Raw genomic sequence first — 27,768 nt, 5'->3', positions numbered from 1 at the left:
TCATTTTTTTTGCTGAGGCAGACTGGCCCTGAGCTAACATCCATGCCCATCTTCCTGTACTTTATATGTGGGTACCATCTCAGCATGGCTCGATAAGTGGTACGTAGGTCTGCACCTGGGATCTGAACTGGCGAACCCCAGGTCGCTGAGGCAAAATGTGTGAGCTTAACTGCTGCGCCACTGGGCCGGCCCCATGTCAGTCTTTTTAATGGTAGCTATTTTTATAGGGGAACTCCGGGCAACTCACTGTGGTTTTAATTCCAGTTCTCTGACGTTTTGTGATGATGAGCTTTTTTTGTGTGTTTATTTGCCACTTATATATCTTCCTTAAGAAAATAACTGTTAATACCATTTGTTTATTTTTAAATGGATGTTGGCTGATATTTCCCTTTTGATTAATAACTAAAAAGACATATGTATAACAACGATACATGTTGGAACTTCAAAAAAAAAAAAAAAACCTAAAACCACACCTTTGTGTTTTCTGAGAATTCTAGGGCCCATCTGATGCCACGCTGGGAAGTGACGAATAGAACAACGTGACCACATAGTTGCCAAATTCAAGTGTGAACTCTTACCCTCTACAGACTGGCCAAAAGCAGGAAATAGAGAATGACAACCCCGCCCCCTACCCAACAGCACTGAACAGTATGCAATGCGGGGATGGTATGACAACAGGGCTTCAGGTCCCAGAAGACAGCATCTGGGCTATTCCTCAACAGGAATAGTCACTAAAATCTGAAGCTGTGAAGAAAATTTTTCTTTTTTCTTTGAAGCTATCTGGAATACGCTAATTCTGGGATGAAAAGGCCATTTCTTTAAAAGGAATCTTGAGCTAAACTGACCTTGGCATCTTTCTTCCCATCTCAACTCAGCATCTGTTCACTTCTGAGAAGTTGTCTAAAGCCCACCCCGGGACTGAATCCTTTCCCTGCTTTCCAGCTATGACTGTGGGCAAATTCTTCAGCTCTTCAGCCTCAGTTTCTTCATCTGTAAAGTGGGGACTGTCACTGCATCTACTCAATGGGGTGGATGGAAGGTAAAATGTGATAATCTGAGTAAAGCACTTAGCATGGTATGTGGTACATAGTAAGTGCTCAATAAATGCGAGCCAATATTATTAATCACTACTACTGTCGTGCTATCTAGGATGTACACACATTCACTCAGTACCTCTAATGTGCAAGGTGCTTTTGAGAATTCAGTCAACAACCATTGGCTTGAACACCCAAATGAGAAGAAGACAAGGCATCAAGCACTTGGATGCTAAAATGATGGCCCCAGAAGTGCTGGTGACTGGCATGGGCCCTGCTGACCTCCCAACGCGACTCGTGAACCCTAGGCCCTATCACAACCCCTCTTAGTACCCGGCAACACGGAGACGGTGCTGCATTAACTGTGGGTTTGCGACATCTCTACAGGAGAAGGACCACGTACCTTGGAAGTTGGGACCCACACAAATAAGTCTCAAACCAACCCCAAAGAGAGACAGAGGGAAAACGATTCACAATATGAAACCTTAAAACAAAACAAAACCAAGATCAACAATAACAAAAAAACCAAATGGCTCTACTTAGCGGCTCCTTCCTTTTGATAGAGCAGCATCCACAGATGTGGGCCTTGTCGAGAAGCCCTACAGCTCTAAATCAAGAGCCCAGAGGGAGCGCCACATAGGAACTGAATTTGCGTGGACCCAGTACCAGAATCAAGTTGCCCATACGTTATGGCAGCAAGCATCAACCAACTGCCTGGTCTTCTCTATACCCGGATGAGCAGAGGAATTCAGAGGTCTATCTCTTAGAGCACAGCTGTCCCACAGTCTGGCACCTGGGGACAGCCAGCCAAGCCCTGCGCCGTGGCAAGAGAGATTGAGCGGCCATCCATTTGACTTTAAGGAAAAGTCAGGTCAAGCGTATGAATCGCTGTGCAGAAATGTTCTGAATGAATTTCTGGAGCCACCAGAAAACACCAGCACGTCTGCCTGAGAAATCCCCCAATAGCACAAGAGCAATGGTGCGAATCACTCACGACTTAGGGAGTGCGCGGGCGAGAGCAGAGGCCACCAGCACTGGCAGGGTGAGGACCTGTCATTTGGATCGAACTTGTTGCAAATGAAAGTCCAGGTCCAATTTCCCACACAAAATCCTTCATCAGCTCAACCACAGCAGTGCTACCTGATAGCATTTATTAATGCTATGATATGCCAGGCACTCCACATACATTATCACATTTAATCGTCCCAGTCATCCTGCAAGCAGGGGTTCACCCAGGTCACGAAAATGGAGCTCAGCTGGGCTGAGAGACTTGCCTGAGGTCACACAGCTAATTCGTATGTGAATCCGTGGTCGCTAACTGATATATTATGCCTTAATAGTTAAAGCTTAAAAAGAAGGGTTTGAAATTTATCATTGGATGATAAATCAGATTTATTTTTCTTAATACAAACCAACGCTAAGTAATTTGAGACAAGCATATGTATTAAGAGTCATAAAATAAGCTTGGGTTTTTTTTTATACCAAACAACCTAATTTGCTTATATGTAAATATCAAGGGAGAGAAAAGCAGAATTTCAAGCCAAGTTAAATAAAAAGCGTGCAGTAACATCATACCTCAGCCCTTTGAGGAGGCTATATATTAAGTTTTGTTTAGGCCTTAGACCTATTGCTTCTGGAGCAATAAGACAGATGAGGTTTTGCAGATTTATTTCAGCATAAATTAATGCTAACCATCTGGATGGATAAGATAACCAAATAGCCATAAAATCTTGGCAACCTCCAACGTAAGAAAAATTGCTTGGGAGCTGAGAGGAGAAAAAAAAAATCCATGCAGAGTTTGTTGGAGGAATTCCAAAGCGATCAGAGTTTACCAAGATTTTGACTGACTCTTCCATTTTCATCATAATATATCTGCAGTAGGGAGATCCAGAGGCAGTTTTTGGAGGGAAGAAGTTATGCAGATAACAATTCCTTACAGCTTCAGAGCACCTTGACTGAACAAAGGTGTCTGGTTTTTATTTTCCGCTTTCTGATGGTTCTTGGAGCTGGGGGCGGGGAAGGGGGACCAGGGTTTTTCTTTTACAGGTGACAGAACTGGGCTCAGAGAGGGACCTGGCTGAGTGGTTCTGCCATTCAAGACCAATGCTCTTTTCACTACCCTATGTTGATGCCCATCCACCCATCCATCCATCCACCAATCCATGTACCCATCCACCCATCCATCCATTCATCCACCCATCCATCCATTCATTCACCCATCCATGCACCCACCCACCCATCCCTCCATCCATCCATGCACCCACCCACCGATCCATCCATCCATCCATCCATGCATCCATCCATCCATGCACCCATCCATCCATGTACCCACCCACCCACCCACCGATCCATTCATCCATCCATGCACCCATCCGTCCATCCATGCACCCATGCATGCACCCCCACCCACCCATCCATCCATCCATCCATGCACCCATCCATGCACCCATTCATCCATCCATCCATGCACCCATCCATGCACCCACCCACCCATCCATCCATGCACCCATCCATGCACCCATCCACCCACCCATCCACGCACCCATCCACCCACCCATCCACGCACCCACCCACCCACCCATCCATCCATCTATCCACCCACCCACCCATCCATCCATCTACCCATCCATGCACCCATCCATCCATCGATCCATGCACCCACCCACCCATCCATCCATCCATCCATCCATCCACACATCTGCCCACCCACCCATCCACCCATCCACCCACTCACCATCCATCTGTTTTTCCTACCAATTCCTATTTATTCTGGAATCTTTCAAGAAAGAAAGAGAGGAAAGGCTCCTTTGGGGAGAAGCCACACCCACGTGTCTGGGCACAGTTTTGCAGGAAGAGTCTTTTTTTGCCAACAATGCCATCAGCTTGGGGATTTGGAGCGCTGCCCTCCTCCTTGTTCTGCATCTCCTCGCTGCTCCCTCATTTCCACTGCTGATTACTCTTCTGCCAGCAGTGTGCACTTACAGTCAAGTGCTAACCATTACGGGAACATTCTTTCACCTCTCTGCCCTTCTGCTAATCCACCGGATTGGTAGGACTCCAGGCCTCTCCAGGCTGCCTCCCCAGCTTGGGTTACGAGACTAAGAAACATTAGCATGATGGAACTGAAGCCAGGGGTGAATAGCCAACAGTAGTGCATTTTCCCATAGGTGTAAATGCATGCATTCATTCATTCACTCACTTACTCCTTCATTCATTCAACAAACAGCTATGAAGCATCTACTAACTGCCAACCCATGTGCCAAGGGATCTAGCAATGAACAAGATTCAAATGTCAAATAAAAATGTTCAAATAGCAATTAAAATGTTCCCTTGGGGGGTGACAATATGTTGTTGGCAAATCAAGGATGGACCCTACTGAAGTTGTAAGGTCTTGGTGGGTGGTAGACTCTCACAGTATCTTACTGTTTCCTGAGGACAGTCAGTCCATGCCACCTGTTCTGAATAACTTATTTCGACTCCACTGAGCTGCCCCCTTCAGTTACGCACAAATTGCTCAATGTCACCACAGCTGGGTTTAGACCTTGAGAGGCCCCAAGCCCTGACAACACCATAGGACCCCCCCAAAAATGGGATTCTAAGTGAAAACAAGGTTAAACCACAAAGTAAGTATAAGTCCAACCCATTTCTGATTTTTCCCATGATGACTACATTGATGATTTTATTATCAAAAATGTCCCCATCTCTCTCTCTTTTCTTGGGGGAAGGGAGCGGGGTTGGGAGCACATTCCCAGCGTTGCTGAAGCCTCAGTATTGGTGTCGTCTGTCTGCTGAGTCATCCCTCACTGGGCAGGGCTCCAGTTTCGAGCCAGAAGGCGTTTTGAACCCCTGCTGTTGATGCCTTTCTCCTACTCCCTAGCCAACCTCCGTTCCAGCTTCTGCCCATGACACTCCTCTCTGCCTCTCCCGCTCTCCTCCTTCCTGCCAAATGTCAGCTGCCCTTTGAGACACACAGCACATCTTTAAGTGGATTCACAGCTGTCCGTGAAGACAGGTACAGTTTATCCCCGTTAGACAGGTTTGGAGATGGAGACACAGAGCGCCAGGCATCTGGCACAGGGTTGGTACTTTGGGACTGACCAGTTTGGTACTCTGGGACTGACCAGGTTGGTACTCTGGGATTGACCGGGTTGGTACTCTGGGACTGACCGGGTTGGTACTCTGGGACTGACAGGGTTGGTACTCTGGGATTGATCGGGTTGGTACTCTGGGATTGATTGGGTTGGTACTTTGGGACCGACCGGGTTGGTACTCTGGGATTGACCGGGTTGGTACTCTGGGATTGACCAGGTTGGTACTCTGGGACTGACCGGGTTGGTACTCTGGGATTGATGGGGTTGGTACTCTGGGATTGATCGGGTTGGTACTCTGGGACCGACTGGGTTGGTACTCTGGGATTGACCGGGTTGGTACTCTGGGACTGACCAGGTTGGTACTCTGGGACTGACAGGGTTGGTACTGTTGGACTGATTGCCGTGGCTACGGTATCTAGCCAGGTAGGGCCAGGAACAGCATATCAAATCCAGAGCCCGACTCTGTGGGCTTCTGGCTACATTTCACTGCTCACAGTGGGCTAAGCGTCTGTTACCACAGGGGCCGTCTTCATGCCCTAATGAGGTGGCTTCCTGTGGGAAATCAGACAGCATAAAGGTTAGATCCTTAGATCATGGTGAGGGTACCATTACTCGCTCTAGTCTGTCTGTCAACGTCAGTTTGGTGAAAAACAAGACCACAAGTTCCAGAAAGATGCCAACCTTCAGTATGAAGATCCGGGCCAAGACGTCACGGATGTTACCAAGACTGGGGTAGGCAGAACTGCAATCAAGGGCCCACTTGTGCCGGTGGTCAGCACGGGTTTCTTGTCACCGAGGACAGAACTAAAATACCACCAGAGCAAATGCTGCTGCTGTTCCTCTAGGCAGGGAAAAGCCAAAGCCAACAGAATATTCTAGATCTTTTGCATGCTGCTGCTTCTACCTAGATCACCTTACTCAGCCAGATGAACGCTGCTTATTCCTCAACACCACGCTCAGGTGAAACCTCCTCTAGAAAGTCTGCCTGATCCTCTTCTTTCCTCATCTGGTCCCACTCACAGAATTCACTGTTCCCAGCGCCATGAAATACGGACACTTCCAGTATGACCCAATCCTACATTATATGATTTCAGCATTTGACAAAATAGTCTGTGATACACCAATTTCTTTAAAAAAAAATCAAAACAAACAAATTTAAAAAGAAAAAGACGTGTATAAGTGTTTCAGACTGATCCGATTGAGAAACAGTGGGTTAAACAGGTTTCCTTTCACTGCAGGACTTGTCAGGGCCTTTGGTTTGCAAGCAGGCACTATGAATTCCCAAAGACCGTGGGATGCAGTACTTCCCAACTCTTCCAGGAACTCTGAGGGGTGAGAAGATGTCTCACTGAACTGAGGTGATGATTACTTTTATATGTCAACTTGACTGAGCCACAGGGTGCTCCGACAATTCAGTCGAACATTATTCTGGGTGAGTCTGTGAGGGTGTTGCTGGATGAGGTTAACATTTGAATCCATAGGCTGAGTAAAGCAGACTGCCCTCCCGAATGTGGGTGGGCCTCGTCCAATCAGTTGAAGGCCTGAATCAAACAAAAAGGCTGACCCTCCACTGAGTAAGAGGGAGCTAACTCCTGCCTGACTGCCTGTGAGCTGGGACATCAGTTTTTTTCCTCCTTTGGGCTCAAACTGAAACATCAGCTCTCCCGGGTCTCCAGCTTGCCAACTGCGAATCTTGGGACTTGTTAGTCTCTATAATCATGTGAGCCGATTCCTTACAACAGATCTCTTTCTATATATACACACACGTCCTGGCGGTTCTGTTTCTCTCGAGAACTCTGACTAATACGGCTGGTATCCTGAGCAACACTCTTTGGGAAGTGAGCCTGTATTTTCAGGGCCCCACTGGAAATCCTTGAAGACAGCCACCGTGCCTAGTTCCCGCTCAGCATTCAGGACAAGTGCCAGACACACAGCGGTTCTCAAGCTGTACATCTGAACTGATGCTAATGAAGTCCAGCATAGCATTAGGAACCACTTCTATTTCTGTGATCCTTTAGGGCCTTACTCTGAAAAGCACTGGAAACCAACCCTCACAAAATCAAGGATTCTGTTACTGACTTCATTCCAATCTTTTCCTCTAATGCCCTGTGGGTGGGGGGTGGGAGGCGGGGGGAACAGAGTCACATCATAAATGGTCATCTCCTCGGATAATTGTTGCATTTTTGTATTAGCACCTAGTATGTCTTATTTTTAAACTGTGTATTATTCCTAAAAGTAATGAAACTACATCTTTTTAAAAACTGCTTTGGGGGCTGGCCAGGTGGCATGCTGGTTAAGTTTGCATGCTCCGCTTCGGCAGCCCGGGATTCATGCATTCAGATCCTGAGCGTGGACCTACACACGACTCATCAAGCCATGCTGTGGTGGCGTCCCACATACAAACAGAGGAAGATTGGCACGGATGTTAGCTCAGGGACAATCTTCCTCAAGCAAAAGAAAAAAAAAAAAAAGAGGAAGATTGTCAACAGATGCTAGCTCAAGGCCAATCTTCCTCACCAAAAAAACAAAACAAACAAAAAACATAGCTTTATTGAGATATAATTTTATACCACAAAATTCACTCATTTAAAGCATATAGTTCAATGGTTTTTGGTATATATATTTTTTTGCAACCATCCTCATAATCTAATTCTAGAATGTATTTATTGCTCCGGAAAGAAACCCGGTCCCAATAGCAGTTACCTCTCGTCTCCCCCTCCCCAAGCCCCACACAACCACTAATCTACCTTCTGTCAGTATGGATTTACCTGTTCTGGACATTTCCCATAAGTGAAATGAACTCGGACAGTCTGTGGTCTTTCGTGACTGGCTCCTTCCACTTAGCCCACCGCTTTTGAGGCTCCTCTGCTGTAGCACAAACAGGACCTCACTCCTTTCTATGGATGACCTCTTTGTAGGTGCGCTGTCATCGAGACGGGAAACGACACGTGGCCCACGCCCACTCATTTGCAGTGTCTCACTAGGGGCGTCCTGGCCCTGTGCGCCTAAGCACACACGACAGACCCGTGAGAGGACGGGAGAAGAGGAAACCTCAAGACTGAGCGAGTGCTTAGCCCTGCACCAGAGGTTTGCATTTATTATCTATCGTCACCATCACTGAGGTTCAGAAACTTTAAGGGACTTGTCGGAGACCACGGCCATTAAGCGGCAAGTGGAGAAGTGAACATGGACGTGTCTGACTCTAACATCTATGGACTTTCCACCCAAATCCTCACCCTCGGCAGGAAGGTGGGGCTTAGCACTCAGAACGGGGGGCCTGGCAGGCCCAGCTTTCCTCTACTTGAAGAGCAGAAGGGGGTGACGTATTCATTAAAGGTCGGAGGACGCCATGATTTAAAAATCGGGGTGAGCACTAACCAGAGGAGAAGGGAGTGCGAGGGACTTAACTAGATCCACAGAAATCCAGGCAGAGCCTCCCTTTCCGTCCTACCTGGGGCTGGCGCGGGAGCTGAATCATTGCCTCAATGAGCAGAAATAAACCCTCCAAGGAGAGGACACCAGTGGGAGACTCCACACTTGTGCCCAGCAGTCCAAAGCGATGGTGTTTCCTAGTCAAACATCCTTATTTCTGTGGCCCAACCAGGCTCCACCGATTGGCCCCTGCCAGGCAGCCTGATCACATTTCCCAGCTCTCCCCACATTCACTAAGTCTAGCCTCACTGTCTTTGTTTTGTGTTCTTCAAACCACCAAGCTTGCTTCTGCCACAGGGCCTTTGCACATGCTCTTCTTTCTGCTGGAAAGTTTCCCCCAGATGTCCCCACGGCTGGTTCCTTCCTCTCATTCACATGTCACTCAGTTTACACATCCCTGCCTTAGTGAGGCCTTCCTTGACCACCTACTCCACTGTCCCATCATCTTACTCTGCTTTCTTTATTGCATTCTATTAGCACCTGGCATTTTCTTATTTAGTTGTTTGGTATTGCCTGTCTCCCCTCAACTACATTCTTGCCCCTCTGGAGAATAAGAATCAGATGGTCTTGTGCCCTGCTATATCCCAGAGCCTGGCGCAAACCTGGTGCATACAAGGAGCCCCATCAATGCTCAGTGAGTGAATAAATGCCCAACAAGCTCAAGACACTGCAACGGAAGCAGACGGGTGGGTGGGGCTTCACCAGCTGAAGCGTGGTCCAGCAGAGAACCCTGACTCCTGGGGGGACACAAACAACAACAACCACACAACAGAGAGCTGTGGGTGAGGCCTCTTCCCCTGCACAGTCAGAGCTGCCTTGTGGCCGGAGCCGGTCATGGGTGTCATGAGTGGACAGTGACTGTTGCAGCACTTCCAGAAGCTGATTGAGATTTTCCTTTGGGGGGGGGGGCGCCTCTGTCTCATCTTTTCCCATGTTCTGTTGTGAATGACACAGGTGTAGGTTCCAGAAGAGAAAGAGAGGTGCCGCTCACTCTCCCAGGGCGATGTCCGTGCTGGTCCTGCCTGAGGCCGGGCTAAGCTGCCAGGCTCTGGTCAATTCGCCACTCGCGCTCAACATCCACACAGCCCTGGCCTTGCCGTCTGCTGGGGGCCCGAGGCAGGTGGCTTTGTTTAGAGGGCTCTCTCCGTTCCCAAGCCCTCCGCCCCGAGCCACGCACGGGCCGGGGCCAAAGAAGAATCCCGCTCCGGAGCTCGGCCCCCAGGAGCCTGCGGCCCAGGGAGACGGGTCTCCAGGGCCTGAGTCGACTCTGGGGTTTACACAAACGGATCTACCCTTGTTCTCGCCCTGACGGGGGACCTAGACTGTGGAGGAGGCATGCTGGGCCCCGAATTCCACCCCACGCAGACTGCACTGCCTCGAGGAACGGGAATTGTCTGCACTGGAATCGTGACTCCTAGACGGGTGACCTGGATCCGAATCTCTGAATTTCCACGTCCTCATCTGTAAGATGAAGGCTGGTGTCCTTTCCTCCCTCATGCCTTTGGCCAACGCTGACGGAGCATCCGCCCTGTCTAGGGCACTGTGCTCGGGGTGGCGCCTTCACCTGGAGAATCTTGCGAGAAATACAGAGACCTCCGCTAGGTGAGTGAGTGATTTCACCCCCACAGCCTCTGTTTCCCAAAGTGAACGAAAGGGTCTAATGCCCCACTTCTCAGGCTGGCTTGGAGTATTTACAAAGAAACTGTATCCAACTCTGGAGAATTGCTTTCAGGCAAAATAAAGTAACAAACAAAAATAAAACAGAATGTAGCAGGGTGCCCGACACAGGGTGGATACTCACTAGTGTTTATTGCAACTCCCTGAAAATGCAAACAGCAGCTTCTATCTCCCACCCCTGTAGAAAAATAAAAACCCTTGTTCATTCTGTTCCTTGGCACCCTTGACAACTAGTGTGAAGAAACGGGGGTTTTGTTACACCGAATTCTTGTAGCAATAGATAACTGATACAGGCGCTAAGTGAATTCCGGAACACCTCAAGTATGGCTGAATAGTCTATTAATTTGATTTTTCTCATTCAAACTCTGCCTCGGTTTCCTCATCCGTCAAATGGGTTAGTCGAGAGGAACTGAATTAATGTGGGTAAGATATTGAGAACGGGATGTTGCACAAAAGACATGCTCTGTAAATGTTAGCAATTATTATCATAAACACCCTCTAGGTGCCTAGGCGTGTCCCAGCTCTGGGGCGATGGCAGTAAATACGAGCCCAGATCCCTGTTCGCTTAGGGATTATATCCAGAGGTGGCGAGGGATCCCAGACAAACAAACAAATGGCAAGATCATTTCCGACCACGAGAAGCGCTGTGAAGGCTATAAATAGCAAGACGAGGCAACAAGGAGCGAATGGGAGTTCGGGAAGCCCTCCTGGGGGGAGGTGATGTTTCATCTGAGACCTGATCGGCCAGCCGAGTGGAGATCTATGGGGAAGTGTGTTCCGGGAGCGGGGACAGTAAATGCCAACTCCCGCAGTGGGAGCACATTTGACATGTTTTCGGAACGCAGCCTGCGGGCAGGGTGATAAGGGACGAGGTTGGCGGACGTCTAATTTGCACCCTGACCCTCTCCCTGGGATCCCATCCCTCCTGTTGTTCCTACTCAATGGATCAGCCCGGATAGGAGGGTTAATCGATTCAAAAGGCCCTTCACCGCACCTGAAATCCGGGGACGACCCAAAGGGACTGGACGTCCCTTCCTCTCTCTCTGCTCTACTCCTCTCAAATTTCCACTGGCTTCTCCCACTTTCAAATGGACACCCTGCAAGATTTATACCCAATCCCTCCTGGGAACATCATACAATCTGTGAAAAAGGCTGATCAAACAGTGTTGCTATTTAGGCTCTGGGCCCGATAGGAGCATAAAGTATCTGGTGCCTCTGTGAATACAAACGCTGTTGCCCGAGGCCGCCTTGATCTGCAGGTTTCACAATAAAATACTGTTTGACAGACTAACCTGCGCTCCCCTCCCCCGGCTGGGTCACACCTATCATCTGGGCAGCTGAATGACCCTTTTGTTCCCCAGCGAGGCCGGTTCTGGTGAGCTGGAACCAGGTTGGGTTTTTTCTGCTTTTTGGAGGCCATTATCAGGGACCTGCAAGCTAAGACCCTTGTTCATTTTTTACCAAGACCCTGGGCTCTGTTTGTTGTTCCAGAAGCATTAAAAATAATTTAAAAGTCATCATGGTGAGAATAATGGCTCCCATTTTGGAGAGCCCATTAGGACCAGGAGCTTTATACACATTCCTCCATTTTGTGCTCGCCACAGCCCTGAGAAACTGGTCCTGAAGCCTCAATTTTTCAGATGAGGAAAGGAGAAAACAGGGCACAAAGAAATGAAAGGCCCAGCCCGAGGCTCCGGGGTCAGTAAGGGAGAGGCTCGGGGTGGGACGAAATCTGCCTCGCCCCGAAGCCAACACCACATGGCACCTCGTGCAGTGAGAATGTGGCCAGCATCGGGGCAAGATGAGAATGACCATCTGCAGTGGACAGAAGGACGGCCACCCAAGAGGGCCACGTCCTTCTCCTGGAACCTGGGGACAAGTGACCTTACAGGGCAGAAGGAGACCGTGAAGTTAAGGATCTGCAGATGGGAAGTTTATCCCAGATTATTCAGTTTTAACGACAAGAGTCTTTATGAGAGGGAGGCAGGAGGAGGATGTGATCGTGGGAGCACAGGGTGACACGATGAGCCCCCAGCCAAGGAACACAGGCGGCCTCTAGAAGCTGGAAAAGGCAAGGAACATTCTCCCTAGAACCTCCACAAGGAACTCAGACCCGCCAACACCTCGATTTTAGCCCCCAAGACCCACTGCAGACTTCTGACCTTCAGAACGCAGAATGACACACTTGTGCTGTTTTAAGCTCCTCATTTGTGGTAATCTGTCACAGCAGCAACAGAAAACTAAAACACCCGTCACACACTGAAGGCTGGTCTCTCGCCCAGATGAGAGAACGGCTCAAAAATCCAACTAGTATAAAAAGGGAATCATTCTGCAGTTTCCCTCTTGTGCAGACAATATTTCCCGAGATGACCGGTGGAGCCGTGCGAGCAGATAGGGTGTGAGCCCCGAGTCTGGAGTCCCCGCTGGGCTCAAGCCCGCGCCTCCCAACCAAGCACATGTGACCCTGAACAAGCCCCCAGGCCTCTCGGAGTCCAAGTTCCTAACCCACAGAAAGTCCCTCCACCAGGAAGTTGTTCAAGGAACTCACAGTAATTAACCCGAGCCAGTGCTCACAGCCTGCCAGACGTGTGCTGTGTACCTAACACGCGTTCTATCATCCAAACCTCAAAACAACCCTGGAAGAAGGCCAACGTTATTAATTCCATTCTACAGGAGGGGAAACCGAGGCACAGAGAAGTCAGCTGTTCAAGTACACAGCTTAGGATCAGGACTCAGACTTGAGAGCTGGTGGTTCTTCGACCACTATGGTGAGTCAAGTCTTAACCCAGCACATCTGACACTGAGGAAGCACTCAGCTCATAATAGCAGTTGTTATTGTTCAAATTATTATTATTATTATTACTACTATTATTATTCTTGGTCCCAGTTAACTTCTTGGATCCTGAAGATAAGTAATGCATCCTCCTGACATTACATAGCTAAGAAAAAAAGAGAGAAGAAAAACAAAAGATTGGAAAGCCAGGACTCCTTATCATCCAGGTGGAAAGGGGCAAGGCTTTGTAGGAGGCAATTCGAGACCATTCTTCACTGTGAGGGGGCAGAAGAGTGGTCACAGCTCGCACCGAGGAGGGAGCATGAGAGAAGCCAGAGTAATCGATGTCTCTTATAGCGTCTTTTTTTTTTTTTTGAGGAAGATTAGCCCTGAGCTAACTGCTGCCAATCCTCCTCTCTTTTTTTTTTGTTTTTTTGCTGAGGAAGACTGGCCCTGAGCTAACATCATTTGTGGCCATCTTCCTCTACTTTATACGTGGGACACCTGCCACAGCATGGCTTGACAAGCGGTGCCATGTCAGCACCCGGGATTCGAACCGGCGAACCCTGGGCCACCGAAGCAGAATGTGCAAACTTAACCACTGCACCACTGGGCCTCTTATAGTGTCTTAATTATAATTTCAACAGGAAATTATTCTGTTTCATAAATACGACGATGATCATCATCCATTTCTGGTTCAACTTTAAAAGCATTTCTTTATTAACTCTTCACTTGGCGGAATATTTCAATATAAATAACTGGTTAGAGGGATCTCCACTAAAAAGTGTGTTATTAGAATAGAGATATCTATACTAGATTTATCTGGGCAACAAAATATAGTTAAAAACATATCTTGAGAGTTACGCAGCACCGTGATTCAGAAAAACGCAAAGTATTTTATATTTTACTTTTCAAGTTACTGTGTATTGAGACCTCCTGTTGTGCCTGGTGCTTTATTTCTCCTTAGCACACTTAATGTGTTAAATGTTATTAACTGCACAAAATTGAGGCTCAGAGAGGTTATATGGCTTGCCCAGGTCACACAGCATCTGGGTTTCAAAGACCATCCTTTTACACCACACACAAGTAAGAAGACGAGGGGACTATATCCTGGATGAGAAAACCAATGAGAGAAAAAGGTGCTCTAGTCTCAAGCCAGGGGAACCAAGAAAATGTTCTAATCTGTTAGCAATGACTGAGCTTCCTTTCATTAACAGGAAAAGCCATTCAACATTCAATCAATTCTATAAAACATTTATGGACCTCTGTGCCTCCTGGAAATCATCGCAGACATTTAATGAGAGGCAGTCCTGTGAGGCTCGGAGCACGGCTGCTGAACTCCGAACACAGGGGTGAATTCCAGCTCCGCCACCTATAAACTGGGTGATACCGGCAAGAAGGGACCGAAGCTCTTTGGGTCTCACCTGCTTCCTCACTTGTAAAATGGGGACTTTTTACAAAAGTAAAAGTAATGGGACCGTCCTCATTCGGATGGGAGGATGGAATGTCAAGTGCTGAGAACAGCGCCTGGCGCAGAGGAAGCACGATCTAAGAGTGGCCATCGTTACAGAAATATTAGCTACTGTAGGATCTATGATCTGGTTCCTGAGGAAATGATGCAGCATCTTCATGAAAGGTTAGGAGTTTTAAGCACACCAGGTTATGATTTACCTGGAAATCTTTTAACTAATAGGACAGCTAAGATTTGATTAGATATTCACAAAATTCCTTCCCAAACATGTCGGCAAAAAACTGCTGGCGGACAGCAATCTGGAACGCACAGCCTCGTCTGCGCTGGACACGGAAGAAAAATTGGGCTCAGAGGAGGAAACGGACTAAAAGGAACTGCAAGGCATTCCCTACAGGCTGGGCGAGCCGACAGCAGTGAAGACCAAGCAGCCGTCAAGACACAGGCAGGGAAGAAAGATGCCACTGGTGTTTATGGAGAAACAGCAAACTGTACACGGGCTGTTTTCTCACTGTTCAGCTGATGTAGATGGATGTAAACCATGTGTCACACGACTGACCACTATTAATCTTTCAGCGGCCTTTCCAGGGGAAGTCCTACCAGATTCAGAAAGGTCAAGGAACTTGCCCAAGGTCACACAGCAACAAATTCCAAGCTATTCTCATGAAGCCAGGAAGTGGAGACTGTAAAAGGCCAGTACACTAGAATACACTGAGTGTTAAGTGAGTGGTGTAGGAAAGGCCCATCGTCTGGGGTAGTTCCAATGTGATTACGATGCCATGATGATAATCGCCATAAGAATGGCTAATATTTAGAGAGTACTTGTGCCAGATGGCACTCCAAGCATTGTACTTATGTGAATTCATTTAATCCTCACAGCAAGCCAATGGGTTGGCACTGTTATTATTATTCCCATTTTATGGGTGAAGAAACTGAGGCCCAAAGAGGTGAAGCAACTTGTTCAAGTCAAACAGCTGGAGACAGATAACACCAGATGTTTATTCTTGAGAACACGCTTTAGGCTCACGTAGAAAACCTCCTCCGTAGAACTAACTTTTCCTACAAGGGGCGATAGGTTGACGCGGTCCCCGACAGATATGTCCACGTCCGAATTCCTAGAACGTGTGAATGACATCTCATTTGGACGAAGGGTCTTTGCCGATGGGACGAAGGGTCTTGAGATGAGAAGATCATCCTGGACTCCCAGGGTGGGCCCGAAATCCAATGACAAGTGTCTTTATACGAGAGACAGAAGATGAGGTGGCAACGTGAAGACAGAGTGGAGAGATGTGGCCCCACGTCAAAGCAGCGAGCAACCACGAGAAGCTGGACAAGGCAAAGAGCGCATTCGCCCCTCGAGCCTGCAGACACCTGGATGGCATACTTCTGGCGTCCAGAACAGCAAGAGGATGCAGTGCTGTTGTTCTAAGCCCATCTGGTTTGCAGTAATTCGTTATGGCAGCCCCAGGAAAGTCATGGGGAAGGTATGGCCTGTATCAGGGGTTCAGGCTAATCTTCAGGCCTGGATGTCTGGGTGGAAGCAGTGGGAGGACGGAGTGCCATGTTAGTGGCACGGGAAACCTGGGGGAAGGTCCCCATCTGGGGGCAGGTGGACTCGCAGTCAACATAATGAGGCAGTTTTCCAGCCAGGAGAGCTGCCTAGCTGTGTGTGCACTCCTCGTCATGTACTGAGCTGCCCATCACAGGGAGTAATCTTGCCCCATTGGGAAGCCAACCACACTCGCATGTTCTACTACAGAAGGAGGCCAGGGCCAGGCAGGCGGCCAGCTCTCAGAAACTCTCGCTCACGGAATCAATGGACACAAGTCACGGGATGGCTCAGAAAGCGGTTTTCCTTTAAAGGTTTTCATTCATTGGAGTATTTCGGCAGAGTTTTCCAGGAAGCAGAAAGCAACAATCTTTCTTGTCCGTTTCTGGAGCTGTCTGCTCCTTCCCACCCTCTCTGCATGGACATCTGCAGTAAGACAGCTGGACAGCTGGGACCCTGAGCGAGTCACACGTCACTCATACGAGCTGTTATTCCGTGTGCCAGAGCCAACCTTGAAGACCATTCCACGGCCCCCGGGGAGCCTGTAGACACCAAGCACATCCCTCGCTCACCATGCTTCTAGAAACAACCTCCCTTGTACTGCCCTGGCCTGCGCAGGTATTTTCACAGTCAGGAATCAAAACCCTGGGCTACCTAAATATATCAAAACATCTAAAGTCGGAGCAGAACCTTTAGCATTCTCTCCTCCAGGGTTGATAATTAAAATAGTTTCTAACCAGTAAGACGTGGTCACTGACCAGTCAGAAGAAATGCTGGTGGCGACCCCAGGTGCAGAGAGGAAATCTCTGGGTCCCGGCCCAGTGTGCCAGCTTCCCACTGCCACACACCTGTGAGGAACACCGGGGCTTCCACTGCGCTGTCGATAGACTCTCCTCACCTTATGCAATATGGAAAAAGAGGGCGAGGGGTGAGAGAGAGAAGAGAAAAAAAGTAAGTCCGGTGAAATGTCTAAAACTTGAACGTGAGATAAAGAGAGCTCTTCCATAAGTCAAGGGATCTTTTGTACACAAAGTATCACCTGCATGGGACACCGGCCTCTTCTACATCATCATTGTTCTCTGGAATTGAACAAGATAGTTCTGGCTCTTAATTTGCTGCCAGACCCTTCGGGGAAGCAGACAAGCAAATCACTGACTACAGTCCAGTCTAAGAAGTGTTTCTGTGATGAAAATAATAATACTAGTTATAGTAATGATACGTGGCAGACATGCTAAGCACCTCATATGGACCATCTTACTGAATATTCACGACAACCCTGTGAAATAGAGGCTCATATCGGCCGCCTTCTGCAAATGAGGAAACTGAGGCACAGCAAAGGCAAACCACTTGCAGACTCAAGATTTCCATCAAGCCGCCTGGCTCTTACCCCGCGCCCCCTGCATCCCTTGGTTTGGCTCATGGGAGCACAAAACCGCAGTGTCCAATCAGAGTGGAGATCACGAGAGGCTTCCTGGAGGAGGGGATGGATGCAGGCCAGCAGACCAGATGTAAGCTAAGGGGAAAGATCCTCCGTCCTCACCCCGTGTTAAGGAGAAAGATGAAACTGGCCATTCACCACTGTTTCGATTCGAGCCTTCCAAGCCAGTGATTATCTTGTCCTCTCCATACACGGTCTCAGGGCTCTCTCATCTGCCATCGCCTTCAGAAGGCAGGGCAGGAAAACCTGCCTGGTTTTGGGGTAATCCAACATGGGAAGTCAAAGTAACTGAAAAGGCTGAGGGAGAAACACTAAGCTGGGAGTGTGTGTGTGTGTGTGTGTGTGTGTGAGATCCATGAAGGAGGCCGAGTTGGGGAGCCAGGGGAGAGGGAAGCAGTCCATGGAGAGACTGGAAGGGAAAAGGGAGGAGGGAGGAAGGACCCCTCTGGCCCAGGGCGACGGCAGGGCAGACACTGCTTGTAGATCCTGAGCCTTGGTTCTGGGCACTGTCTCTGCCGCAGGCCCCTCGAGAGGGTCTCCCTTAGCAGCCCAAAGACACAGGGGAGTCAGCAGGCCAAGGGGGCCTTCTTTGGGCTGTTGCGGCTGGAGTGCACCTGGCCAGGGGACACCCACCTCCTTTGTCTCCCTGTTAGGTCAGTAAGACCTCAGCAAGCTGAGTGCAAAGGACAGCTGCTTCCAACTTCTTTGCAAGCTTCCACCACTGTCCAGCTATTGGCTCATTCGGGTTTTAGGAAAGGAAGGAGAGCGAGAGTAACTCAGATTTATCAAGTGCCTCTTGCTGCGAGAGGATGCTTGTGTGTGTGTGTGTGTGTGTATGTACGTATGTATTCTCTCTCTCTCTCAGCTAACATTGGTTGCATTGAGCACTCTCTACGTGCCAGGCATGAGCACTTTAGATGCATTAACTCATTTTGTCCTCTCATGACCTTTTGAGGACTCCCTGTTATCCCTAACTTAAAGATAAGTTAACTCAGAACAAAGAAGCTAAGATCACAGAATGAGAAGTGGCAGAGGGGGGATTTGAACCCAGGTCGTTTGATTTCCAGAGCAATAAAGTAGGAGCTGTTATCACACCCATTTTACAGACGAAAAATAGAGTTCCAGAGAAGCTGAGAGCTGTGCCCAGGGTCATACAGCTAGTTGGCAGAGCATGGCTTGACCTCAGGGTCAGCCTGGATGCAAGGCCCACGCTCTCTGACCTCTACTCTGCTGCTCCAGGTGTTAGAAACACTCACAGGCCAGCACTGGAAGGGGAAGCAGTCTGCAAACAGAAGTCTGGCCTGGAACGAGAAGGTGCCCAATTAATGTTTACAGAGAAGGAACAAAACCTCCGCAGATGCGCCCAGGTCTGGGGGCTGCATTCAGAACCCAGCCTCAGGGGCAGCGGAAGGACTCAGAAGCATCCTTTTCAGAGAAAAAAAAAATAATCATTTGCACCATATCTGAAAGCTGGAGGGGGAATGGATTCAAAACAAGCAAAGCTCTCCAAATAGCGATAAATACCTTAAATTACCCAGCAAGTTTAAAAGCCTTCATGCTGCTCTTTTTCCCAGCACAGAAACAGGCTCCTGATTGTGGCTGTTGAGAATGGAACATTCAGGAGGGCGTGGAGCCAGAGGGACAGGAGAAGGGGAGGGAGGGATGGGGGGAGGAAGAAGGCTGCGGGTGCCCAGGCCCCCTCGGCCCAGCTGGCTGGCAAGAGACAGAGCGGGCAATTGTGAGGCTCGCGCTTGCAGAGGGGTGCACGGGTCCAAGGCGGCTGGACCTGGGAACCTCCTTAGTTCCTGGGGGCAATTTTCCTTGCCATAGAAATGGGGAGAGGGAAAAGTCAGGGCTACAATGGCTGCCTGAGGACGCCCTCATTTCAGGAACCTAGCATTGCCCGGGGCTTCTCTATGCTCTTATAGGAAACAACTGTATTGACTCCAAAGAGGAGAACAGTTCATGGAAGGCTGTAAATTCCCAGAAGCCAGTTCCCTCCGAAAAGCAAGGGTCTGGGCTGAGTTCTCCTTCTTCCCCCATGAGCCCCACCCCTAGGGGGCTGCTGCCATCAGACTGGTATGAGTTAGTGCCATTTGCGGAGCCTGTATTCAGGGCCCACTTGTGCGGCCAGCTGCAGCTCCTGGACCAGGCAATCGCGGTCGTTCAGTGGGGCTGACTCCCTGACAGGTCACTATGGCGCGTCCTGTGCTGTCTCATGGTGAGGAGCCCGGTGTCTGGGGGAGCGGTTCTGAACACCTGTGACCTTAGAGAAGTTACATAAACGCCTTGTGTCTTTGTTTCCACATAGGCAAAATGCAGATAATGATAGATAACCTACTACCTAGGGTTGTTATGAAGATTAAATTAGTTAAGAGACATAAAGTTCTTACCGCTTACTGGGGGCTTACTCTGTACCAGGCACTTCCTAAGACTTGACAGGTATTATCTCAGTTAATCTCTATATGAGCTAAGGGGGGGGGGGGTGCTAACATTGTCCTCATTTTCTTGTTGAGTAAACTGACTTCCAGGGAAATTAAGTCATTGGCTCAAGGTCAATGATGAATGGTTGCTGGGGGTGGGGATGCCAGGCTTGGAACTCAAGTATTCTGACTCCAGCTCCTATGGGTTGGCTGTCCTGGCTACACAGCCTCCCAAAGAGAAGACCCCGCGAATCCAGTTCCTTTAGAATCAGTAGTTTCAACCCTGATTGAGCACGCAAATCACCTCGAGAGATTTTAAAAAATACGAGCTCCTGGGCCCCCACCTTCAGAGATCCTGACTCATAGGTCAGGGCATCTCAGGTGTTTGAAAAGCCCTTCAGGGGATGTGGATATGCTCCCACAATAACCAGGATCCCCTGAGCCAGGGGCGGCGCTGGGACGCTGACGTGCCTCATTCAATCCTCAGGGCCTTTTAAAGCAGGACCGTGACTGCCCCTGCTTCACAGATGAGGAAACTGAGGCCCAGAGCAGTTTGTGATGCCCATAAATGAGTAGGAAGCAGAGCCTGGGTCAACGCTGGAGCTCCAACACCCTGCTTTGGATGGAAACATGGATGAAGAGGTCAGGGCCGCGGGGCCCACACCACTCTGTCTTCCACTGGGTTCCTTCCAAAAGAAGAGCGAAATTCTGCCTCTGGTAGAGATGCAAGGGAAGGGCTGGCATGAAACTCCAAGGGTTGAGAGCATGTGTGTTCATTACTGCACGACATTTATCTGGAGGCAGACCAGTGTTCTAGCAAACCCCACGGAAAACACAGCCTTGGCGTGCGATCTATGAGCTGGAGGACCCTTGCGAGGTAAAGCCCCAAGTCACGGGTGCATGACTTTCACATCTTATTACAAAAATAGTGGTCGGGGCGGGAACACCTGCAGGCCTCTGTGGCACGAAGATGCTGTCACCATCTCAGGAGGGAGGCTGGAAGAGCTCGAATGTTTACAGTCAATAGTTTAGGCCAAACGACCGTTAAGAACTAGAGACTCTGCTGGACCAAACTCCCCGAACTGAATGATCCTTGTGAACGAGTCAGGGCCACTTCCCTCTCAAAATATAGTCACATCATGTAACACGAGTTCAATCAATAAAAACGGCCACGTTCATTTAGAAACTGTCAGGTCAAAGGCATGTTTCATGCAACCAGCACTTTGAAGGCATCTCCTCTTTGCTGGGCCCCATGCCAGCCGCTGGCAGAAGGAATATGACCAAGAGAGTGCTCGCCAGCTACCCTCGGCACGGTTTTGGAGAACAGGATGGGGCAACAGTGGTCGTTCTGGCTCTGTCCAGACCCCACCACACAGAGGGCTGGAGAATGTGGACACGGGGGTTATCTGACGTCGCCCTGCCTCTCTGAGGAGGGTCCCTGACCCCAGCCTACTATAATGCACTGGGCTCCTCTCTCTGCCGCTCCTTCTCTCTTTTCCCTTTCCTCCTCCCTTTCCTTCTTCGTCTAATCAAGAAACATTTGTTGGCAACCCATTGTATTTCACAGCAAAATCTGTATTTCAGGCATGTTGAGCCTTGAATACTGAATCTGAATACCAATGGAGCAGGACGCCCATATTATTCCATTCCATCTTATTTGTCCATAATCACACCCTCTTGGATTCAACATGCAGATCGATGCAAATGAGTTCCAAAAATGCAGAGTCCGAAGAACAACAGAAGGCAATGGGATAGTCTTATCTTAATAAAATGTCCCCTCAGCATGGCAGAATTCAAGGCAGAGGGGCCTGCGAAGATCGGCTTGTGTTTCACAATAACCCCGGATCTTCTGTATTGCAGTTTGGAAAAAAAAACACCCCCAAATTTCCTTTATTAAATTTCTCTGTTCTTGCCTCCATCCCAAGTTGAACTCTTTTGGAAAGTTTGAGAGAAATGGCTCAGGTGTTTTTCAAGGAAAGAGAACCTATCCTTGCCACAATTTCAAAATACTATATATATATTTAAGCCCTACCCAAACAGAACTTGCAATTGGTAGCTATTTAAATAAAGTATCCCAATGCCAATTCTATATATGTTGGTCTAAATACGCGAAGAAAGAAAGAAGGAAGACATAAAATGGGTATTTGCTCTGTATCCTGAAAAAATTACAAATTTTCGTTTGAAATTTACATGCAGGGTTTTCAGTAGGCATAAAAAAGGACCACTACTACTTACATTTATTGAACAATATATCAGACACTGTGCAAGGCACTTCAGACTGATTATCGAAGGTGATCATCAGAACAACCCCATTGAGTAACTATGATTATTATCCCAAGTTTATAGAGAGGAAATGGAGGCACAGAGAAGTTACGTAACCTGCCCAAAGCCACACACCAATACCGCTGAGATTCACACCCAGGCACTGCGTGAGCTCAGAATCTGCACCTGTAACTTCCATACTCAACTCCCTCCACATAGATGGCACAGTTTGAAGCGAGGCTTTCCAGACTATGGTCAATTTTTAAATGATGGTAAGATGGTATTATCTCCTTTTCTTCCTATGCTGCCTCTTGCTCCCCCTTACAGCTCTATTTTCCCAAAAATCCTAAGACGAGTGTTATTATTATGCCTGCCTTTTACAGATGTAGAAATAAGCCCAGAGTAGGATGGTAATCTAACCAATGCCACACAGCTAACAATAAACGGGGTCGGTACAGCCAGATCTCAGATTCAGGCCCTTCGACCCCAAATCCCAAGGTTGTTCCCATACATCAACTATCAACCCAAGAATGGCCAGACAGCCTACACAGACGATGGCAGGGAGGAGAAGAAGACCAGAGGGCTCACGGAGGGAGCACCCTGCTGGACAGTCAGCGGAAGGTGTGTCTGCGGTACTGGGGCAGAGCAAGGAGCCACTGTCCCTGTCTGAATAGCTTGGGCGCTGGCTATTCGTTATTATAATTAACCTCCAAGGTTTGCCTCAGGGTTGGAGTTCTTAAAAATATTTTGGCATCTTTAAAAAACCACATACAGTGTAGTTCCATTCATGCAATAAACGGGCCTACATTGGTGACACGGAAATGTGTGCATGGAACGGTTCTAGCAATTTCGTAAGTGGCGCATGTAAAACTTTAGGATGTCACTAAGGCCCACTGGAGGAATTATTTCCTTATAAATCTATGGCAGTCTCAGGAAGTCGAAATGGCACCATAAAAAGAAAAAAACCCCACTTAGCTGGAAAAAGCACAGCCTGCTCCGGCCGAGGGGGCGTGGGGGCTGTTCATACTTGTAACATTTGACACTAACTGCTCCAGCCTCCAGTGAGGTACTTCCTCCTGCCACGTGCACGCTGTTGCTGGGCTGGGCGCTGAGTTATACTTTACTGGCAAAAATAAATCTTAGCTTTTTAGACAAAGCTGTGCTTCTCTAGGACACACCACGAGCGAGGGGAATGCTGTTTAAACCTAAACAGAACAGCCATGCAGTCTCTCAAAGACCCGAGAAGCCCACACTTAAAAAAAGAAAACCTAAAATAATTCAAAAGTTTTTTGTCACCATCCTCATTCTACTTTGGTAGATGAGACACATAACAGCCGTGTGGAGAAACAGCTTTTTAAAAACGTTGCTGCCACCTCACCCTCCGCTCTGATGTTCAGTTCATCTTGTGGTCTCGACGAGCATTGGCCTGTAAGTGTAGTCGGCATTTAGAGATTTACAGAAGAGAGGCGATACAGAGTTTCTACCCTTCAGATGCCTCCGTGGTAAGGGAGGCATTACTTGCCATACCCCAAGTCATCTGTCAGGGAGCTGGCTGGAAGTGACTGATTTCATGGTGGAGAAATAAGATGGAGGTTACCATCCGATGTCCAGGGTACATGGAAGTCCTGGATAGAGAATGGAAACTCCTAGAGGGCAGGAGCCTGCATCATGTATCTCTGCATCCTTACCTCTAAACACAAGGCCTGGCACAGCCTAGTTGCTCAATACATTGGATAGATGGATGGATGGATGGATACATGGATGGATATACGGATAGATGGATGGACGTTTGGGTGGAAGGAAGGACAGATGGACAGTAGGATGGATGCACAGACGGGTGGATGTTTGGATGGAAGGAAGAATAGACAGACAGGAGGTTGGATGGATGGATGGATGTTTGGATGGAAGGCAGGACAGACAGCAGGTTGGATGGATGCATGCATGCATGCATGGATGAATGAATGGATAGAAGGAAGAAAGGAAGGGAACAAGAATAACAAAGTCATCCTTAGGAACTTGTTAAGAATGGTACTTTAAAAGGGCTAAGGAAAGGGAGAGGGGCATCTACATCACGTGAGTGCCCTTGAAATGACATTGAAGCAACCCAAACAGAAATGCACAGCTGCAGCCAATCTCGCCTCTCTTCAAGGGCACAAGGCTCTTGGGCAAACCATTCCCAGTGAGTGACCTGTTGTTACGGTCAGTCTGCCCAAGCCCCTTTCTGAACACCAGTCTAAGCAAGGCTGTCGACTATGATGGAGAAAAACTGCTCCAAAGTGATGAGTGAATAAAACAGGTTACCAAAAACTGTAGACTGTGTGCATCCATTTTTTAAAAAAATACAAAGATGGAGACCAGAGAAAAAAGTCTGGAAGGATACTTATCAAAATTGTTAACAATGATTATTTCCGGATGGTGGGTTTGCTGGTGATTCCTAGTTCATTCATTTGACTTGCGTATACCTCCTATATTTTCTGTAATAAACAAATACCTCTCTCACATCAGAAAAAAAGGATTTTAGAAACTGCAAGAAATCTCTGATTGTGCCAGAGAAGAGAAAGGAATAGGCAAACAAACCCACTGAAATCAGCCTTAGGAAAATCACAGAGTTAAGAGGGAATCACGAGGTTGGAAGAAATGTTAGAGGGATTCTCCTCCAGCTGGCGTCTGAGGGTCAATCTGTTTATAGAGGTCCCACAGCTGCTCTGAAATGATGCGAAGATAACACGTCCATCTTCCCCTCCATTCACTCAGATAAACCTCTTCGGACTTGCACAGAGGTGAGGGCAGAGTGGATTAAGGGCTCGGCCAGACCTCGAGAAGGAAGCCCTGCCCTCTGACCTACCCCAGGCCAGCTGGCCAGCCCTACCTGACGCTCTCTAGAGGCCTGGCTCCCCCCCCCCCCGGGCACCCCCTGCTCTGCTGGGGGAACAGTCGATATTTGTTTTTCCTATGACTGTGGTGAGGAGCAGCTGCAGAAAGCAAATCGCGTTAAACAAATTAGTGGCTCCTGCGTGGGCTCCGTGGCACAATTTCTAATTCATGCAATGCCTCCAGTTTTGCTATTTCAGCTAAATCATTTATCAATCCCTTCACAGATGTCAGTAAATCTCAGCATCTGGGGACCTGTAAACATTAAAATAAGAAGCCATAAAAAATATCAGTAAACCAATGAAAAGCTCAAGGAGCAATAAACGCTACTTGCATTACACCCAAAAAACAAAAGCAGACCCTCCTCCTCTGAAATTAAACATTCTATATCTGCAGTTTTTCAGAGAGCTTTGTCTTTCTTCTCTAAAGAGCTCCTAGTCTTTCCATCTGGTACCTTGGCGAGCTGAGGCTCGCTTATGGATCAGGCAAAAAGGAAGAAAGGATGGAAGAAAACTAAGTTTCTGCGGCCAGAAAGCAAATATTATCAATATTTGGTTGCAAGAGTTGGGAAACGGCCTAGAAACTGTTATTTTAAAAAATCTAGTTTGAATCACTGCTGGGAATTGATTAATATTTATTCAAACCAAATTTTTAAAAAGGCACAATTATTATCATTAACCACAATAATAAGGACGGGAAGCTAACATTGTGTGTTTTCTCATGGATAAAGCACTTTCCTTTAGTTATTCAATCCTCACAATCGCCACATGAAGAAGGTGGAGTCGTGATTATTCTCAATTTTTAAGAGAGGAGGCTGCGACTCAGAGATGCCAAGTGGCTTGCTCGGGGGCACACAGCTAATGAGAGACAATGCTGACACGTGAACCCTGGTCTAGGACTCCAAGTGCTTTTCCTTTCCTCTACGACTTGCACTAGGCATCACCCCAAGGACAAGGGACTAACACACACTAAGATGCTACTGCAGGCCAGGTGCCGTGTTCGCAATGGGTCCTCGACTTTAGTTAATCCCTGGGACCCTCCGAGTTTATATTTCTTTTAAAAATGACTTCCTGATCTCATTCTCCTCCACCCAGATGGAGCTCACTGAGTGATCCCCAAATGGGAAACGAGGCCCAGGATGTCTAATTAAAAGTAGCGTCTTCTCTTTGCCAAGATTCCTTGATCTAGTCCTGATACCAACAGGAAGAACAGGTGGCTTCTGAAAAGCAAAGACGTAGAAATACCAGGAATCTCCAACTTCCAGAATACTTTATCCAATAATTTCACATCTGCCATGGGAGAGAAATCTTCACGGGGTGTCATGAAGTTGGGTGAAAATCCTAGAAACCAGCCTCAGGGCCCAGGAGCCCTGCTCTCACCTGTCCTGTCCAGAGGAGCGAAGGAGCTTAGCTCTAGCTGCCGAGAGCCAGGAGGCAGAGCAGGGTGAGATGGAGCAGCAAACGCTTAGGAACCAGCAGAGAAGGGCTCCTGCTTCCTAAATGTCTACCCCACGCTGGGTACTGTTTGCTGCCATTTACATATTATCTCATTTAACCTCAACGACAAGTTAGGCAGGTGCTACCATTTCCATTTTTATAGATGAAGAAACCAAGTCTCAGAGAAGTTGTCACTCGCTCAAAGACAAAAGTCAAGTCACGCTGTCAGGATTTGGGTGGAGGTGAATCCAAGTTCATATAAATTCACTGACATCCCCCTGGCCCCTCAGAAGAGCGAATGGGATAGCCAGGCTCATGGCAATCTGAAAGGAGACATGAGGAGAAAGTGGGGTTGGTTAGCTGAGCTCTGGCTGTGGTCACTGGGGCCCACGTCTCCTGCATGGGGAGCCCTCACCAGCAGTAGAGATGTTTGGGGAGGATAAGAACCACAGGAATCCAAGATGGGAGAGACTGGACCAGACTCTTCTCTAGGACCCTTTCCAGCTCCCGCATTCTTTGGCCGAAATCCCTCTCCTGAGATGCCCCACTTGGTGGCCTAAAGTCTTGGAATTTGTCAGGATTTGGGGTGGAGCTAGTCTGTTACCACAGACCTGAGGTCAAAGAGGAATGTTGGCGACACACCCCCTCACAAGGGCTGTGTTTGGGGTTGCTTTTGGGAAGAAGGGGATGAGGAGGAGGAGGAACAGAGGTAGAAAGATTAAATTTCCTATCTTCACAAGACTCAATCTGAGAAGCCAAGTCCAGAAGAGGACCTCAAACTTGGTGGAAATTTCCTTCCGGCCATTCTCTCCTGCTCACCGTACACAGTGATCCTTTTCATGGGCCTCCTTTGGCCAATGAAGGGAGCTTTCATGTCCTCTGTGCAAAACTGGCTTTTCGAACATGCTGAAAATAGAAGAGACTTCCACAGCAGTGTTTTCCCTTGGGCCGAATAGCAAGGCAACCTCAACAGAGGCGGAAGCCGGCCATCAACCCAGCCATTTAGCGGGAGGCCAACCTGGGCCAAGCCTGAGGGGTAGTGACAACACCAGAGACCCAATGAGACGAAAACTCCAGTCTGCAGAGCCTCCCCAAGCTTGGGGAAGCGGGAGCTAAGACCTTTCCGAGGCTAAGAACTGACCATCTGTCCAATTAAAACTGAACCAACAACTGTATTTTTGAGCATCTCCTATGAGGCCAGGATCTGAGTGCGGTGCTGGGACACAGCAGTAAACAAAGCAGATGTGGTCCCTGAGCTTACAGTGTTCAGTCTAGACCGGTACTGTCCAAAAGGAGTATATGTGATCTACAGGT

At 48.3% G+C, this 27,768-nt stretch overlaps 1 protein-coding gene and 1 long non-coding RNA gene across 4 annotated transcripts in view; one reads left to right on the top strand and one right to left on the bottom strand.

The window, feature by feature from the left end:
- Positions 1-27,768, bottom strand: part of CHST11 (carbohydrate sulfotransferase 11) — a 255,306-nt gene that overhangs the window by 61,475 nt on the left and 166,063 nt on the right. The gene's annotated exons all lie outside the window — the stretch shown is intronic.
- LOC123276533 (uncharacterized) lies at positions 4,633-24,751 on the top strand. 2 transcript variants are annotated; one of them, XR_011502672.1, is made up of 3 exons: positions 4,735-5,046; positions 8,044-10,159; positions 14,225-24,751. It is a non-coding gene; the product is annotated as an uncharacterized lncRNA (long non-coding RNA). The 2 variants fall into 2 exon arrangements; XR_011502671.1 differs by having other exon boundaries at positions 4,633-5,046; positions 8,044-24,751.

Source organism: Equus asinus, chromosome 4, assembly GCF_041296235.1.
Source record: "Equus asinus isolate D_3611 breed Donkey chromosome 4, EquAss-T2T_v2, whole genome shotgun sequence".
Taxonomy (NCBI): domain Eukaryota; kingdom Metazoa; phylum Chordata; class Mammalia; order Perissodactyla; family Equidae; genus Equus; species Equus asinus.
Note: the sequence above shows the minus strand (reverse complement) of the source record. Positions and strands in the feature narration are given on the sequence as shown.